The sequence below is a fragment of the Bufo gargarizans genome, chromosome 8, assembly GCF_014858855.1.
Source record: "Bufo gargarizans isolate SCDJY-AF-19 chromosome 8, ASM1485885v1, whole genome shotgun sequence".
NCBI lineage: Eukaryota > Metazoa > Chordata > Amphibia > Anura > Bufonidae > Bufo > Bufo gargarizans.
The window spans coordinates 96,113,799-96,133,141 of NC_058087.1; the positions used below are offsets into that span (position 1 = coordinate 96,113,799).

Genomic DNA, 19,343 nt, shown 5'->3' on the forward strand with positions numbered 1-19,343 from the left:
TGTTTTGCAGGGACGCTGGGCACAATGTTATGTAGTGCAGGGACGCTGGGGACAATACTATCATACTATCCACATGAACGAGCTCTCAGTGTGAGCTATAAGGAGGCTTGGCTGGCCTTCACTCTAGCTTTCTAAGCCCGCCCAGCTTTAGAAGCCTCAAACCAGGAAGTGATTTCTGCTGTAACTGCAGCTCAGGATGATTTAGCAAGATGAGAATACCCCTTTAACTGAAGGGAGAGGGCCACATTGGTCAGACATATTTCCAATGATTCACACGTCTAAAGTCTAAATTATACAGTAATTGCTGTATATTTCAGTTTGAAAATTACGGTCTTTCGTAAATGAGCTCCTATGCTCCCATCAGTTTTAGGCCAAGTTTTAAAAAATGTATGCCTGATATGAACAAAGGATAACTAAAATATTTTATTGATATTTTTGTACTGAAAAGTAAAACTCTAATCTATGCCAATAAATCACCCAATATCACCTTCACTAAAAAGGTCTGGAAATTATTACTACTAGTATTGATAATATACTATGTTTACAATAGCGTTTTGTTCTATTGCCATAGAGGAAATTCAATTGTTACAGATTGTATGCTTTTCTCTTCCACTCATTGGTATGAAAAATAAAATATGGTATATTCCAAATTTATTCAAATTGTTTTTATCCTTTCTACTTGTTTGACTACATGGTCATTTTGTCATACTTTAAATGCTTATGTGTTTCAAGTTCATGGATTAAATAGACGTATGCAAGAGCAATATTAATTGATGGGCTTATACTATACCTTCATCTAGAATCGAAAAGGAAAAAAACAATATATTGCATGCTCCAAAAGATGGTATATTATAGGAGTATTTCCCTCAAGGAGCAATACTTCTATAGCCCCAGGTTGATCCCAACAAGTTCTGAGCAGATTGAGGCTGTTCAAAAAATGAAAGTTGATTCCGCAGCACTGACTGCAGTTTCTGATTTACCAGTGACCATGGAGTTTTTTCATGTGTACTGAAGTGTCAACACCTCAAGCCACATAGACTGCAAATGAGTTTTACTGAGTGGAGCAAGGTTTGCAAGAGTACAGTAAACTGCAAGTATGCAATAGGTGCACAGTTTAATACTACACCATAGTTCAACACAAGGACATAAGAACTAAGGTTTGGGAGATTTTCTTTGGATATTGTTTGCTTGGTTTAAATTCATATTTATACTGAATTTATTTTTTCTTACTGCTCAACCCAATTTTAAGATTTGGTCCATGTGCAATGCAGCTAAGGCCTCATGCACACGACCGTTGTGTGCATCCGTGGCCGTTGTGCCGTTTTTCCGTTTTTTTTCGCGAACCCATTGACTTTCAATGGGTCTGTGGAAAAAAATCGGAAAATGCACCGTTTTGCTGCCGAGGCCGTGATCCGTGTATCCTGTCCTATTTTTTTGATGGACAACGGTTCAAGTCAATGGGTCCGTGAAAGAACACAGATGCACACAAGATTGGCATCCGTGTCCGTGGCCGTAGGTTGCTTTCATACAGACGGATCCGAAGATCCGTCTGCATAAAAGCTTTTTCAGATCTAAGTTTTCACTTCGTGAAAACTCATATCTGACAGTATATTCTAATACAGAAGCGTTCCCATGGTGATGGTGACGCTTCTAGTTAGAATACACTACAAACTGTGTACAAGACTGCCCCCTGCTGCCTGGCAGCACCCGATCTCTTACAGGGGACCGTGATCAGCACAATTAACCCCTTCAGGTGCGGCACCTGAAGGGGTTAATTGTACTATCATATCCCCCTGTAAGAGCTCAGGGCTGCCAGGCAGCAGGGGGCAGACCCCCCCCTCCCCAGTTTGAATATCATTGGTGGCCAGTGCGCCCCCCCTCCCTCCCTCCCTCTATTGTAATAATAGCTTGGTGGCCAGTGTGCGCCCCCCATCGGGCCCCCCTCCCTCTATAGCAGTAACAACATTGGTGGCAGTGTGCGGCCTCCCATCTCCACCCCCCCTTCCCCCGATCATTGGTGGCAGCGTAGTTCCGATCGGAGTCCCAGTTTAATCGCTGGGGCTCTGATCGGTAACCATGGCAACCAGGACTCTACTGCAGTCCTGGTTGCCATGGTTACTTAGCAATAGTACAATAGTAGAAGATTCATAGTTACCTGCTTGCTGCTGCGATGTTCGTGTCTGGCCGGGAGCTCCACCTACTGGTAAGTGACAGGTCTGTGCGTCGCATTGCTAAAGAACTGTCACTTACCAGTAGGAGGAGTTCCCGGCCTTTCTGGTAGGTCTCATACAGTATATGTAACAAAATCAAATCCCGGCACGTGGTGAATGTTTCCAATTCATATGCTTATTTATTTAAACAGGTATATATCAGTAGTATGTGTTTCGGCCCATCCAGCCTTCATCAATGTGTTCCTGCTGCGGCGCACACAAAGATTATGTGCTGACCCTATTTATCTACATTCATATAGAAACATAGAATGTGTCAGCAGATAAGAACCATTTGGCTCATCCAGTCTGCCCAATATGCTAAATACTATGGATAGCCCCTGGCCCTATCTTATATGAAGGATGGCCTTATGCCTATCCCATGCATGCTTAAACTCCTCCACTGTATTTGCAGCCACCACTTCTGCAGGAAGGCTATTCCATGTATCCACTACTCTCTCAGTAAAGTAATACTTCCTGATATTACTTTTAAACCGTTGTCACTCTAATTTAAAACTATGTCCTCTTGTAGGCGTTTTTCGCCTTTTAAATATTCTCTCCTCTTTCACCTTGTTGATTCCCTTTATGTATTTAAAGGTTTCCATCATATCCCTTCTGTCTCGTCTTTCTTCCAAGCTATACATGTTAAGGTCCTTTAATCTTTCCTGGTAAGTTTTATCCTGAAATCCATGTACTAGTTTAGTAGCTCTTCTCTGAACTCTCTCCAAAGTATCAACATCCTTCTGGAGATATGGTCTCCAGTACTGAGCACAATACTCCAAATGAGGTCTCACTAGTGCTCTGTAGAGCGGCATGAGCACCTCCCTCTTTCTACTGGCAATTCCTCTCCCTATACACCCAAACATTCTGCTAGCATTTCCTGCTGCTCTGTGACATTGTCTGCCTACCTTTAAGTCTTCTGAAATAATGATCCCTAAATCCCTTTCCTCAGATACTGAGGTTAGGACTGTATCACTGATTTTATATTCTGCTCTTGGGTTTTTACGTCCCAGGTGCATTATCTTGCACTTATCAACATTAAATTTTAGTTGCCAGATTTTTGACCATTCCTCTAGTTTTCCTAAGTCCTTTTCCATTTGGCGTATCCCTCCAGGAACATCAACCCCGTTACAAATCTTTGTGTCATCAGCAAAAAAGACACACCTTATCATTGAGGCCTTCTGCAATTTCGCTGATAAAGATATTAAACAATATGGGTCCCAGAACATATCCCTGAGGTACCAAACTGGTAACAAGACCTTGGTCTGAATATACTCCATTGACTACAACCCTCTGTTGCCTGTCCCTCAGCCACTGCCCAATCCATTCAAAAATATGGGAGTCCAAGCCCAAAGACTGCACTTTATTGATAAACCTTCTTTATGGGACAGTATCAAAAGCCCTACTAAAGTCTAGATAAGCGATGTCTACTGCACCTCCTCCATTTATTATTTTAGCCACCAAATCAAAAAAATCTATAAGATTAGTTTGACATGATCTCCCTGAAGTAAACCCATGCTGTTTTTCATCTTTCAATCCATGGGATTTTAGATGTTCCACAATTCTCTCCTTAAGTATGGTTTCCATTAATTTCCCCACTATTGATGTCAAGCTTACTGGCCTATAGTTGCCCGATTCCTCCCTACTACCTTTCTTGTGAATGGGCACAACATTTGCTATTTTCCAATCTTCTGGGACGACTCCTGTTGCCAGTGATTGGTCAAATAAATCTGTTAAAAGTTTTGCTAGTTCACCGCTGAGCTCTTTTGATTTCAACATTTTTATTGAAGTTTTCTTTTCCAACAAAAGTATCAGCATATCAAAGTTGTATATAGACATGTCAAGGTGGATGCAACCACCAACGAGGTTAAGTCAGTCACAATTTTCCATTATTATGGACAGTATGGCATAACACTGATATACAGAACCACAATCAAAAATAAGTAAAACAAAATTATAATGAAATATATCATCAAACGGACAAAGGCACGTCAAGTAAGTGCTATCAAGTAGACACCAAGGCGCCATAACTAATACATACAATAACGTGTCTGTCATATCCGTAGGCTAAACTACAGGAGGGACCCAAATAAAAAAAAATACCCTAGAATGGCTCCAGGCATCCTCTTTTATAGGAACACCACTTGTAAGAGTCACTCAATGGGAGAATTTTGAGTGTGCAATCCAAGGACCCCAGATATACCTATGTTTAGCAGGAGGGAGTATTGTAGAAGGAACCATTTTTTCAAACCGACAGTTGTTATTCAATTCCGCTATCACTTCTGAAATATCCGGGGAGACCACTTTTTTCCAATGGCGGGTTATGACTAATTTAGCCCCGAGTAAGACCCGCCCTGTGATGGGTCTATAAGGTGGATGAACACGTTGAATACCCAAAAATAGAAGAGCAAGCTCCGCGGAAGGGGGAGTGTCATGGTCAGATAATTCCCTCAGTAGCTCGAACACCCGTTTCCAGAACTCTGTGATAACCGGGCATGCCCATAAAACATGGAGCAATGAGCCCACAGCTCCACATCCCCTCCAACACAAAGGGGAAGAAGCAGGGTAAATGACATGTAGCCTCTTGGGCGTAAAGTACCAACTTAGAAGCGTCTTGACCCCAGCTTCATAATGTGTAACACATTTAAAGTTAGAGGTCAAGAAACCTATTGCATAGGTCCAATCCACTCCGGAGAACGTACACCCTAAGTCACGCTCCCAGTTCAGAAACGACTTGGATTTAACAAACTTAGATTTATCTCCCATACATTCATATATCCTTCCAGTTGCCCCTGTCTTTAATAAGTTACGGGATTGATAAATCTGAACAATCCCCATGTGTACAGAGGGAGGCTTAGATGCAACTGACTCCAGTAAGTGCTTCACCCTAAGGTAGTTAAACACCTCTCCAGCTGAAAGCTGGAACAACTGTTGAACATTGTTAAACGAGAGGACACCCTCAGGCCCAATAAGTTGAGAGACTTTTTCGAACCCCCGATCTCGCCATCTGCTAAGATTGATATCTTTCAAAATCCACTCAAGTGAACGGGTATCTACATGCGAGAACAAGGTATCAGTTGAGTCTGCACACATACTATGAAATTGCAGCCAAAGAATCCCCACATGTTTCACTGTCCGGAGGGAAAGGTCAGGCACCTTTCCCTCCCACAGTATGTTAATAAGCAGATCTCTCAACGAACCCCCCTTAATTGAATGGGACTCAATTTGATGCCGCGCTTTGTCGCAGTCTCTATCCCACCATTCCCTTGCCAAAGATAAACCAATAGCCTTGTGATAATCCCTTATACAGGGCAATCCTAAACCACCAGCTTTCTTCCTTAGGAAAAGCTGCTTTTGGGCAATTCTGGGTTTAGATGATTTCCAAATATATTTGGATAATATTGCTTGCGCCTTCCGAAAAAATCGGTCAGGAGTCGAGATAGGGAGAGCTCTAAATATGTAAATCAGTTTAGGGAGCGTCATCATCTGAAACGCTGCTACTCTCCCAACCCATGATATATCCTTCATGGAGTAAAGGGAAAAATCGGATGTCAGGGTGTCAAGGAGAGGCTCGTAGTTTTGCTTGTATAAAAGAGAGCAGGGATATGTCAGCTTAATCCCCAAGTACGGGAGCTCCGTATCCTGCCAATCTAGGGAAAAACTGGATTTTAACTCTCTGGCATCCGCCTGAGAGATATTAATTAGAAGGGCTTGTGACTTGGAGTTATTGATCTTGTAATATGAAAGTGCGCCAAAATGCGCTATTATGTCAAATGCGGATCTCAATGACTGGAGAGGGCTCGACAATGTGAGGATGATATCGTCTGCATATAACGAGATTCTATGGTCTCTTCCCCCAATATTTATTCCTTGAACTAGGGGAGCTTTCCTAATGTGTTGTGCTAATGGCTCTAGAGCCAAAATGAACAATAAGGGTGACAGGGGACACCCTTGACGGGACCCATTGGTAATTTGGAAGGGGGCCGACAACACCCCGTTAACCCATACCTTGGCCATGGGGGAGGCATATAAGCTAGAGAATGTGTTTAAAATGTTGCCCTGAAACCCCATCTTACGGAGGACTGAGAACGCGAACGACCAATGTAGACGGTCGAACGCTTTCTCAGCATCCAGCGTCACCGCTAGCATTTGGAGATTATTGCACTCCGCGTGGTCAAACAGATTAATCAATCTCCTGGTATTATCTGATGAAATGCGACCCTTAACAAATCCTGTCTGGTCATCTTTAATCAGGGAAGGAAGAATAGCCGACAATCTACTGGCAATCAACTTGGCGAAAAGTTTGATATCTGAATTCAACAGCGAGATCGGTCTGAAATTTTGGGGAGTGTCAGGGGACTTACCAGGCTTCGGTAAAGTAACAATAAGGGCCGTGAGCATCTCAGGTGGGAATGGGGTTCCCTCAAGAGCACTATTGAAAATGTCTAGTACATAAGGGGATAGTACAGGAAGAAAGTGTCTATAGTATTCATTAGACAACCCGTCCGGGCCTGGGGACTTACCAGAAGGTAAAGTGGTCACTAGTTTTTGGAGTTCAAGGGACGTGAGGGGGGCATTTAACGAAAGGAGCTGGCCCGGAGAGAGGGTAGGTAAATTTGAGTGATTCAGAAAGTTCTCCACTAGTTCAGGATAATTGTCAGGCAAGGTAACTGTTTCTTTAAGGTTATAAAGGCTATGATAATAGCTACGGAATTGTTCAGCAATGTCTCTAGGATCTAGAAGTTTCGCTTTGGAGGTCGGGTGTATAAGAAATAGGATTTTTGATTTAGTTTGCTGGGCCTTGAGTTGATTAGCCAGTAGCTTGCCAGCCCTATTCCCCTGAGCATAATATCTCGACTTCATCCTGAGCAGGGATCTGGAATAGTCACGTGCCAACAAACTTCCTAACTTCTCTCTCTCTGCCTTCAGCAAGGAAGACACTTGAGGTGTAGGTAATGATTTATTACGATTCTCTAGCTCCGCAATAGATTTAAGCAGTTGAGATATCTCCCTTTCTCTAATTTTCCGCAGTTTGCATTTTAATCTAATCAGGGAACCTCTAATAAAAGCTTTATGGGACTGCCACAAAACATATTTATCTGTAACTGAGCCCACATTGAAACTGAAGAATTCCTGCAACTCAGCAGACAGCTCTTTAATGGTATCAGGGTTGGAGAATAAATACGTGTCATTACGCCATATGGGAGCGCGGGGGAACTGATACATATCCTCAACTGTCAATAGTATGGGGGCATGATCAGACCACTGAATGAGCCCAATATCAGATGAAATCGTGTGTAATAAGGTGGCTTGATCTACGAGAAACATGTCTATGCGCGAGTATGAGAGATGAGGAGCAGAGAAAAACGTATAATCCCTTTCCATACTATGTTGAGCCCTCCACACATCAATGAGTCCTTCTGCATGAAAGAGAGATGCTAAGTCCCCTCCAGAGCGCCGGGTTAAATTAGAAGTGTCCAACGACCGATCCATCACCAGGTTAAAATCCCCGCAGACAATCACCTTCCCCTGTTTCAAGGAATTAAGCTGTTTCAGTAATTTCCTCAGAAAAGTAATTTGGCGATTGTTAGGCGCATAGACATTAACTATCGTGTATGTGATGTTATTGATGGAACATACCAGGATGATGTATCGGCCGTTGGGGTCCACTTTGGAGGAAATGGTAGTAAAGGCCACTGAGTTCTTGACAGCTATAAATACCCCTCTAGACTTCTTGCTAAAATGAGAATGCAAAATATAAGGGAAAGATCGATTATGCACACGCTTAGCATCCTCCTGTAATAAATGGGTTTCCTGGATACAAATGAGGTCCGCTCCAGCTTTGGCTGCCTCCTTCCAGACATATGACCTTTTCTGTGGACAATTAAGTCCTTTAGCATTCAGCGATAGTACTTTAAGACCCATATGAGTGGAAGGAGGGACCAAGTTTAGAACGGCTTGACAGACAATAACAGATTGTTAAGACAACTCCAGTAACAGTAGGCAACTGCCTAACAATGAGCAAAAATAACAAATAGCCACAGAGAGATGGTTAAAGTGGCAAGTAGTGAAGATAAGTACTCAGGTTAGGAATAACAGAAGAAGGAATTAAACATCAGACGATATGATCTGTCTGTGCGACAAAGGTGGCGTAAGTCCACAAGTGAGGCTGAGAGGAATCACAAATACACGGAGACCTGCAGCATAGAGACCGCACCTAAAAATAAAAGGTTAGACAACAGATCCCTTCTGAATAACGCAGCCTGGTCTCCATGGTAATAGCCTCCGTCGACTATGGCGCCATATTGGTAATAGTCCCATGATGTTGTATCAGAGAACTTGCAGATTCAGCGTAGAAAAATCAGACCTCCCCAGTACCAGATGCTGATGTTCTATCATTCCGGAATCGATTCTCTCTTCTTTCCATCTGGGGAGAAATGTCCCATGACAACAGTAGATCTCGTCCATCAGAGACAGTCTTCACTACATAGGTTTTTCCATCTTTACGGATCAGTAATTTCTGCGGATATCCCCACTTATACGGAATGTCATTATCCCTAAGCGCCAAGGTGATCGGTTGCAGTTCTCTCCTTTGTCTCAGTGTCGCCATGGAGAGATCTGCGAACAGTCTGACTGTTTGGAAAGGAGCAGGCAGTTTATTGCAGTTCCTGGCTGCCATCATTAAGGCTTCCTTAGTATGGAAGAAATGGATCCGAGCAATCGTATCCCTGGGTACATCAGCACTAAGATGTGGTGGTTTCGGAAGTCTGTGCGCTCTATCTATAATCATGTCAGGGACTGGTATTGTAGGCAGCAGCGCTTTTATGAGGCTTTTGAGATACGCCTGTAAATCTCGGGGCGCTATATCTTCTGGGATACCCCGGAATTTCACATTGTTCCTTCTGGAACGATCCTCCATATCAGCCAGTTTACTCTTAACACTTTCTAGCTCATCCGCCAGATCATTGTGAGCATCAATAATGTTGTTTTGTGAAGTGGCAAAGTCCGCCATTTTATTCTCCACATGCAGTAGCTTGTCAGAAGTCTCTTTGACTTTGGAAGCCAAGGGGTTAATCAACCCTGCCATGTCTGCACGCAAGGACTGGTGCAAGGCCATCAGCATATTTTTCATGGAGTCTTCACATAATGGCTTATCTGAGGCCTGATACGCAGTAAAGGGAACTACTGCAGGGGACATTACTGCTTGTGCCCATGTTCCAGTACTGACCTCCTGAGAGCATGATGGATCCAGTCTTGGCTTCTGCTTCTGGGGGCTGCAAGATGGAGAGAGCCCGGCCAGGCCAGAAATGGCGCCATGCTGCACAGCCGCACCTCCCGGAGTCCCCAGGTCACTAGGAGTTGGTGGAAGCGAGGGAAACTCTGTTTCCGTTAACGAGAGGGTATCGGGCTCCAGCGGAGGCGAGAGGGAACCTGAAGGGCTTCTCGGCGATGCGCTGCCATGAGGAGACGAGGTGCGTATCTCGGTGCGGGAGCCTGCGCCATCTTTAACTGGGCCCCGTTCAAAGAAGCCATCGAGGTTTCCGCTTTGCAGCCTAGGAAGCTGCCTCTTTGGCTTGCCCATGTCGGTCAGGAGAGTGTCCAGCATGTATCGCCGCTGTAAGTATAGTGGAGGCAGCGTCCGTCGCCCTGGGAAGCCGATCTGAAAACGCTGAGGTGCAGGAGCTGAAGGATCAAGCGGCCATTCCTCTCAGCGGCCAAGCCACGCCCCCACCGCTGAGCTCTTTTAATAGCTTCGGGTGTATCCCATCAGGCCCCTGTGACTTATTTGTATTAATTTTAGACAGTTGACTTAGAACCTCTTCCTCTGTAAAGACACATGCATCAAAAGATTCATTAGTCTTCTTTCCTAACTGAGGTCCTTCTCCTTCATTTTCCTTTGTAAAAACTGAACAGAAGTATTAATTGAGGCAGTCAGCTAGTTCTTTATCTTCTTCCATATACCTTCCTTCTTTTGTTTTTAATTTGGTAATTCCTTGTTTTAGTTTCCTTTTTTCATTTATGTATCTGAAGAATGCCTTATCACCTTTTTTTCCCTGACTGAGCAAATTTCTCTTCTGCCTGTGCTTTAGAAGCTCTAACTTGTCTGGCCTCTCTCTGCCAAATCTTATAAATTTGTTTTTTTTTTGTTTTTTTTTTTGTATAATTCCTAAATGCTATCTTTTTGTTTTTAATGATTTTGGCCACTTCTGCTGAGTACCACAGTGGTCTCTTCCTTTTTTTGCTTTTATTGACAAGCCTAATGCAATTTTCTGTTGCCTTCAATAGTGCCACTTTTAAGTAGTCCCATTTCTCCTGGACTCCAATGAAACTGTTCCACTCTGATAGGGACTCGTATACCACTAATCTAATTGCAGTTTTTCTAAAATCTAAAACTTTTGTTTTTGTGTGGTGTGACTCAGTCACTGTACTTATGTACTTATAGTAAACCACACTGACTGGTGATCACTAGATCCTAAGCTTTCCCCTACAGTAATATCAGATACCAAATTCCCATTTGTGAATACTTATTTTAAAATGGCCTCCTTCCGGGTTGGCTCCTCCACTACTTGCTGTAGAGATAATCCCAGTAAGGAATTTAGAATATCTGTACTACTGGGAGAACTAGCTATTTTGGTTTTCCAGTTTACATCTGGGAGATTGAAGTCTCCCATAATGATAACTTCCCACTTCAATGTCATTTTAGCTATTTCCTCAACTAGTAGATCATCTAATTCTTTGACTTGGCTAGGTGGTCTATATATCACACCTACACGAGTTACCTTATGATTATCAAGCTGCAAGGTAACCCAAACTGACTCTAAATTGTTCTCGCTAACTTGTATCAAATTAGATTTTATGCTATCTTTCACATACAGGGCCACCCCTCCCCCTTCTTGCATTCTCTGTCTTTCCTGTATAGAGAGAACCCTGGTATTGATATATCCCAGTCATTACCCCCCTTGAACTAAGTCTCAGTAACAGCCACTATATCTATATTCTCAGATGCCATTATAGCCTCAAGTTCATTGATCTTATTCCCTAGACTGCGAACATTTGTAGACAAGACTCTGAGCTTGTAATTTCTTAACCTTCATGCTACTGGCCTCTTCTGGCATTGTTCCGGGGGGCAGTTGGACTGCTGGATTAAATATATATATATGTAAAGAATAAATCAAGGCAACTGGACGTACTGTAGATTTCTTGAAAACGTTTCACTTGTTCTTCCAACGAGCTTTCTCAATTCTGAGTGACTGTACAATAATTTTCTGGGAATAAATATGTAACTGAATCAACATCTGGTAATTATACCCAGTATGGGGTCAGAAGTCATTATACCCAGAATGGGGTTAAAGATGTTAATTCCATTATCCTAATTGTAGTCAGTAGATGATAAAGACTTCCCAGAAAAAGGTGTCAAGACAGCACTGAATGTGGCAGACAGTAGATGTCTAACCCCCCAGCCTCTATTCAAGCTTGGCTTCTCCTAATTATTCAATTAGGATAATGGAATCAACACCTTTGACCCCATGCTGGGTATAATTACCAGATGTTGATTCAGTTACATATTTATTCCCAGAAAATTATTGTACAGTCACTCAGAATTGAAAAAGTTTGTTGGAAGAACAAGTGAAACGTTTTCAAGAAATCAACAGTATGTCCAGTTGCCTTGATTTATTATTTACAGATATACCATGACCTGGATAAATGAGAACCTTCACAGACATACATTCATATAGTATATGGGCGTGCACAACATCATGCGGGCCAATAACAGTCCTAGCTAATCCCTAGCTAAACCAAAAGAAAAGCATGGAACAGCCTTCAGTAAAGGGAAAAAAAAAAAGGTGTCCCCCTGTAGAAGCTGTGTCCCAATGACTCTTTACTAGAGTTGAGCGGACACCTGGATGTTCGGGTTCGAGAAGTTCGGCCGAACTTCCCGTAAATATTCGGGTTCAGGATCCGAACTTCGTCCCGAACCCGAACCCCATTGAAGTCAATGGGGACCATAACTTTTCGGCACTAAAAAGGCTGTAAAACAGCCCAGGAAAGGGCTAGAGGGCTGCAAAAGGCAGCAACATGTAGGTAAATCCCATGCAAACAAATGTGGATAGGGAAATGAATTAAAAAAAAAATGTACCAATATCAATTGGAGAGAGGTCCCATAGCAAAGAAACTGGCTTCACGTCACCCACCACTGGAACAGTCCAATCTCAGATATTTAGGCCCCGGCACCCAGGCAGAGGAGAGAGGTCCCGTAACAGAGAATCTGGTTTCATGTCAGCAGAGAATCAGTCTGCATGTCATAGCAGAGAATCAGGCTTCACGTCAGCCACCAGTGCAACAGTCCATTGGCATATATTTAGGCCCAGCACCCAGGCAGAGGAGAGAGGTCCCGTAACAGAGGATCTGGCTTCATGTCAGCAGAGAATCAGGCTGCATGTCATAGCAGAGAATCAGGCTTCACATCAGCCACCAGTGCAACAGTCCATTGTCAGATATTTAGGCCCAGCACCCAGGCAGAGGAGAGAGGTCCCGTAACAGAGGATCTGGCTTCATGTCAGCAGAGAATCAGTCTGCATGTCATAGCAGAGAATCAGGCTTCACGTCAGCCACCACTGCAACAGTCCATTGTCAGATATTTAGGCCCAGCACCCAGGCAGAGGAGAGAGGTCCCGTAACAGAGAATCTGTCTTCATGTCAGCAGAGAATCAGTTTGCATGTCATAGCAGAGAATCAGGCTTCACGCCACCCAACATTGGAACAGTCCATTGGCATATATTTAGGCCCCGGCACCCAGACAGTGGAGAGGTTCATTCAACTTTGGGTAGCCTCGCAATATAATGGTAAAATAAAAATAAAAATAGGATTGAATGAGGAAGTGCCCTGGAGTACAATAATATATGGTTAAGGGGAGGTAGTTAATGTCTAATCTGCACAAGGGATGGACAGGTCCTGTGGGATCCATGCCTGGTTCATTTTTATGAACGTCAGCTTGTCCACATTGGCTGTAGACAGGCGGCTGCGTTTGTCTGTAATGACGCCCCCTGCCGTGCTGAATACACGTTCAGACAAAACGCTGGCCGCCGGGCAGGCCAGCACCTCCAAGGCATAAAAGGCTAGCTCTGGCCACGTGGACAATTTAGAGACCCAGAAGTTGAATGGGGCCGAACTATCAGTCAGTATGTGGAGGGTTGTGCACACGTACTGTTCCACCATGTTAGTGAAATGTTTCCTCCTGCTAACACGTTGCGTATCAGGTGGTGGTGCAGCTAGCTGTGGCGTGTTGACAAAACTTTTCCACATCTCTGCCATGCTAACCCTGCCCTCAGAGGAGCTGGCCGTGACACAGCTGCCTTGGCGACCTCTTGCTCCTCCTCTGCCTTGGCCTTGGGCTGCCACTTGTTCCCCTGTGACATTTGGGAATGCTCTCAGTAGCGCGTCTACCAACGTGCGCTTGTTCTCGCGCATCTTCCTATCACGCTCCAGTGCAGGAAGTAAGGTGGGCACATTGTCTTTGTACCGTGGATCCAGCAGGGTGGCAACCCAGTAGTCCGCACACGTTAAAATGTGGGCAACTCTGCTGTTGTTGCGCAGGCACTGCAGCATGTAGTCGCTCATGTGTGCCAGGCTGCCCAGGGGTAAGGAGAAGCTGTCCTCTGTGGGAGGCGTATCGTCATCGTCCTGCCTTTCCCCCCAGCCACACACCAGTGATGGGCCCGAGCTGCGTTGGGTGCCACCCCGCTGTGACCATGCTTCATCCTCATCCTCCTCCACCTCCTCCTCATCCTCATCCTCGTCCTCCTCGTCCTCCAGTAGTGGGCCCTGGCTGGCCACATTTGTACCTGGCCTCTGCTGTTGCAAAAAACCTCCCTCTGAGTCACTTCGAAGAGACTGGCCTGAAAGTGCTAAAAATGACCCCTCTTCCTCCTCTTCCTCCTCCTCCTCCTCCTCCTGGGCCACCTCCTCTTCCATCATCGCCCTAAGTGTTTTCTCAAGGAGACATAGAAGTGGTATTGTAACACTGATAACGGCGTCATCGCCACTGGCCATGTTGGTGGAGTACTCGAAACAGCGCAACAGGGCACACAGGTCTCGCATGGAGGCCCAGTCATTGGTGGTGAAGTGGTGCTGTTCCGCAGTGCGACTGACCCGTGCGTGCTGCAGCTGAAACTCCACTATGGCCTGCTGCTGCTCGCAGTCTGTCCAGCATGTGCAAGGTGGAGTTCCACCTGGTGGGCACGTCGCATATGAGGCGGTGAGCGGGAAGGCCGAAGTTACGCTGTAGCGCAGACAGGCGAGCAGCGGCAGGATGTGAACGCCGGAAGCTCGAACAGACGGCCCGCACTTTATGCAGCAGCTCTGACATGTCGGGGTGGTTGTGAATGAACTTCTGCACCACCAAATTCAGCACATGCGCCAGGCAAGGGATGTCTGGTTAGTCCCAGAGCTGCAACGAGATTTCGCCCATTATCGCACACCACCAGGCCGGGCTTGAGGCTCACCGGCAGCAACCACTCGTCGGTCTGTTGTTCTATACCCCACCACAACTCCTGTGCGGTGTGGGGCCTGTCCCCCAAACATATGAGTTTCAGAATGGCCGGCTGACGTTTACCCCGGTGTCACGAGGGTGTCAAGAGCCACGCCTGACTCCGTTGTACCCGGGCTCAGGAGGTCGCAGCGGTTGGCTGCGCGCTCTATGTCATATAGGGAAGTTTCCTTATTGTAGCTTTCTGGGTTTGCTTTACAAACCCTTTTGGCTCACTCAGGGATCCGTAGCTCCTTCTCTCAGCTGTTCCTTGTCCAGCACTCCCAATCCTCCTTATATTCCCCTCTCACACTTCTCTGGTTGCCAGATATAGAGCTTCCTGCCTAGACATCTATTCTGACCCACTGGAGCTGTGTTGCTGCGTTCTCTGAGTGTTGCCTTGGAACGCTACCCTCCGGATCCCTGTTAGACCTTTGTGGACAATTGTTGCCATCCTCCTGGGTGTTTGTGTTTGTCTGTGTTTGTCTGTCCTCTCCCTGGTGTTTCCCTCTTAGTGCAGTGGTGAGGACTAGCGATCCCACCGGCCCGTTCATTATCTAGGGCTCATTTCAGGGAAAGCCAGGGTTTAGGCACGTGATCGCCGCACGGGTGAGGAACCCGTCTAGGGACGTCAGGGCAGGCAGGTGCCAGCTGCAAGGTGAGTTAGGGGTCACCACCTTTCCCTCTCCCTTGGGCAGGGCTTTCCCTGTTTTCCTCCCTGTGCGTGTTTCCGGTCATTACACCCGGGCTGTGCTGAAGTTGGTGGTGAAGGTGTGTGGCTGACTGGATGAGCAGGTGGAAGAAGAGGAGGAGGAAGCCGAGAAGGAGGAGGTGGCAACAGGAGGCAAAGAATGTTGCCCTGCGATCCTTGGCGGCGGAAGGACGTGCGCCAAACAGCTCTCCGCCTGGGGCCCAGCTGCCACTACATTTACCCAGTGTGCAGTTAGGGAGATATAGCGTCCCTGGCCGTGCTTACTGGTCCACGTATCTGTGGTTAGGTGGACCTTGCTACAGATGGCGTTGCGCAGTGCACACTTGATTTTATCGGATACTTGGTTGTGCAGGGAAGACACGGCTCTCTTGGAGAAGTATTGGCGGCTGGGAACAACATACTGTGGGACAGCAAGCGACAAGAGCTGTTTGAAGCTGTCTGTGTCCACCAGCCTAAATGACAGCATTTCATAGGCCAGTAGTTTAGAAATGCTGGCATTCAGGGCCAGGGATCGAGGGTGGCTAGGTGGGAATTTACACTTTCTCTCAAATGTTTGTGAGATGGAGAGCTGAACGGAGGAAGAGGCCGAGGCGGCAGCAGCAGAAGAGGCCGAGGCGGCAGCAGCAGAAGAGGTAGCAGGGGGAGCCTGAGCGACTTCCTTGCTTTTAAGGTGTTTACTCCACTGCAGTTCTTGCTTTGCATGCAGGTGCCTGGTCATGCAGGTTGTGCTAAGGTTCAGAACGTTAATGCCTCGCTTCAGGCTCTGATGGCACAGAGTGCAAACCACTCAGGTCTTGTCATCAGCACATTGTTTGAAGAAGTGCCATGCCAGGGAACTCCTTGATGCTGCCTTTGGGGTGCTCGGTTCCAGATGGCGGCGGTCAGTAGCAGGCGGAGTCTCTTGGCGGCAGGTGTTCTGCTTTTGCCCACTGCTCCCTCTTTTGCTACGCTGTTGGCTCCGTCTCACCACTGCCTCTTCCTCCGAACTGTGAAAGTCAGTGGCACGACCTTCATTCCATGTGGGGTCTAGGACCTCGTCGTCCCCTGCATCGTCTTCCACCCAGTCTTGATCCCTGACCTCCTGTTCAGTCTGCACACTGCAGAAAGACGCAGCAGTTGGCACCTGTGTTTCTTCATCATCAGAGACATGCTGAGGTGGTATTCCCATGTCCTCATCATCAGGAAACATAAGTGGTTGTGCGTCAGTGCAGTCTATGTCTTCCACCGCTGGGGAAGGGCTAGGTGGATGCCCTTGGGAAACCCTGCCAGCAGAGTCTTCAAACAGCATAAGAGACTGCTGCATAACTTGAGGCTCAGACAGTTTCCCTGATATGCATGGGGGTGATGTGACAGACTGATGGGGTTGGTTTTTAGGCGCCATATGTGCGCTTTCTGCAGAAGACTGGGTGGGAGATAATGTGAACGTGCTGGATCCACTGTCGGCCACCCAATTGACTAATGCCTGTACCTGCTCAGGCCTTACCATCCTTAGAACGGCATTGGGCCCCACCATATATCGCTGTAAATTCTGGCGGCTTCTGGGACCTGAGGTAGTTGGTACACTAGGACGTGTGGATGTGGCAGAACGGCCACGTCCTCTCCCAGCACAAGAGGGTCCACTAACACCACCACGACCATGTCCACGTCCGCGTCCCTTAATAGATGTTTTCCTCATTGTTATCGTTCACCAAAACAACAAAAATATTATTTGGCCCAATGTATTGTATTCAAATTCAGCTGAATATAAATTTGAGGCCTAGTATTTAGGCGCTGGGTGACCGGTATAGATTTACTGACAGAATTAGACTTTGAAATGCACAGTAGCGTGTGTGTGAAGTTATTCTGAATGACCTTATGTGCACCTTGAATATGATATACCCTTTTAGGGATAGATTTCAAATAGCTCTGATATAGCAGAAACCACTAAATTATGAAATTGCTAAATTGGGAATTGTATTTCAACCCAGAACAAAAAATGTGCTTTGACGGACACTAAATAACTTGCCCAGCCAGAACAGTACAGCGGTAACGACAGATTTAGCGGGATATAAATTTGAGGCCTAGTATTTAGGCGCTGGGTGACCGGTATGGATTTACTGACAGAATTAGACTGGGATATGGCCAAAAAATAACCACACTGTTGCTGGTTAAATGCACTTGGTGTGACAGCTTGACCAACCACACTACTGAGGGTTAAATGCACTTGGTGACAGGCGCAGCTTGCCCCTGATGTAGTATATGGCCAAAAAATGAACAGACTATTGCTGGTTAAATGCACTTGGTGTGACAGCTTCACCCTGATGTAGGCTGTGGCGAAACCAACCTCGCCACTGGGTTTTGGAGAGGACTGTTTAAAAGCCTCTTGCCTCAGGATTATGGCCCATAGTAACTGTAAAGGAGAAGACAGACCGGCCGCACAGCTTAAATCTGTCTTTGGAATTGTGTTTTATGTTATTATGCGTTCGGTTAAATTGTATGTTATGTGAGGGCACCCAGATAGCTAATATTATTGTATTTGTGTATTCTGAGTGCCATTCACCTAATGATATGCACTCAGACTTGAGCTATCTGGGGATATGTTAAATGTCTGTGTTTGCTGTAGGGGTGTGACATTGTGTGTTTGGGTGGTAATTCCTGTCCTGTTGTCTCCGCATGTGTATTGGTGATCTCCCCTTTGTCCTGAGAGATAATTGGATTGTGTTCGGTCGTCTCCAGGACAGAGGGGAGGAAACCATGATGCATTGTGGGGATATGTTGTATCTGTCCTGTATCTGCAACAAACTGTAATAAAAACCAGGCTGGGTGTGCCAACACTTCAGATCACTGTTTGATCCTCAAGACGGAGCCTTGTCTCGTTATTGGGGGATTCCCTGTATGCTGTTGGAGACTGATTGCCAGGAGTGTAAGCTGACGGATACGCTTTTCCTGTTCGTCTGACTGACAGCTACTTGTGAGGTTCCAGTTTGGAGTGCTATTTTGTATCCAGTTCGGGAGGTTGGTGTTCTGCGGTAGCTGTGCCTACATCTCGGAAAGGGGCATATCGCCTGAACGGATCTTAACCCCTTGTCCGCTGAAACAGTGCCGTTACATTGGTGGCAAGCAGCGGGATCGTTCCTACAGCCAGAAGGACAGCTACAGGAGACACCATTTCTTTGGATTTTACAACTTAAGGGCAACGCATGTCTCAGTACAGTGACCCTAAAAGCACCAGGATGGAACCAGCAGTGGAGTACAGATACTCTGTGGAGGAATTTGACCGTATGATGTGGTTGCGGCTGAACTTCTTCGGACCCAATCCAGCTGAGAAATACGTGAAGTTCGTGAGGAATCTAGTGTCTAAGACCCTACTATACCGGGCAGAAGGTGACCGTCAGCTGCCACGTTTGGTGGACCTCCATCGGAGGTTACGGTTGCGGACAGTGGGAGCCTAGTCTCCATTCCCCAGCGTCAGTGTGAAGTGCAGGGAGAGGAGAGCAGCGGCCTCCCTCCCCAGCGGCAGGCTGAGTTACAGGGGGCAGAGGTAGTTGTTCCTGCCCCCCAGCAGCAGAGTGATGTGCCGGGAAGGCAGTGTGAAGTGCAGGGAGGGGAGAGCAGCGGCCTCCCTCCCCAGCGGCAGGCTGAGTTACAGGGGGCAGAGGTAGTTGTTCCTGCCCCCCAGCAGCAGAGTGATGTGCCGGGAAGGCAGTGTGAAGTGCAGGGAGGGGAGAGCAGCGGCCTCCCTCCCCAGCGGCAGGCTGAGTTACAGGGGGCAGAGGTAGTTGTTCCTGCCCCCCAGCAGCAGCATGATTTTTTGGGAATTGGGAGCCGAGTCTCCATTCCCCAGCGGCAGACGGAGTTACAGGGGGCAGAGACAGTCGGTCCTGTCCCCCAGCGGCAGAGTGTCCTACAGGGAATAGAG

The 19,343-nt window shown here is 46.4% G+C and overlaps 1 protein-coding gene across 1 annotated transcript in view; it reads right to left on the minus strand.

Moving 5' to 3' along the window:
• The window catches only part of PTH2R (parathyroid hormone 2 receptor), a 1,033,981-nt gene that overhangs the window by 889,853 nt on the left and 124,785 nt on the right, over positions 1 to 19,343 (minus strand). The gene's annotated exons all lie outside the window — the stretch shown is intronic.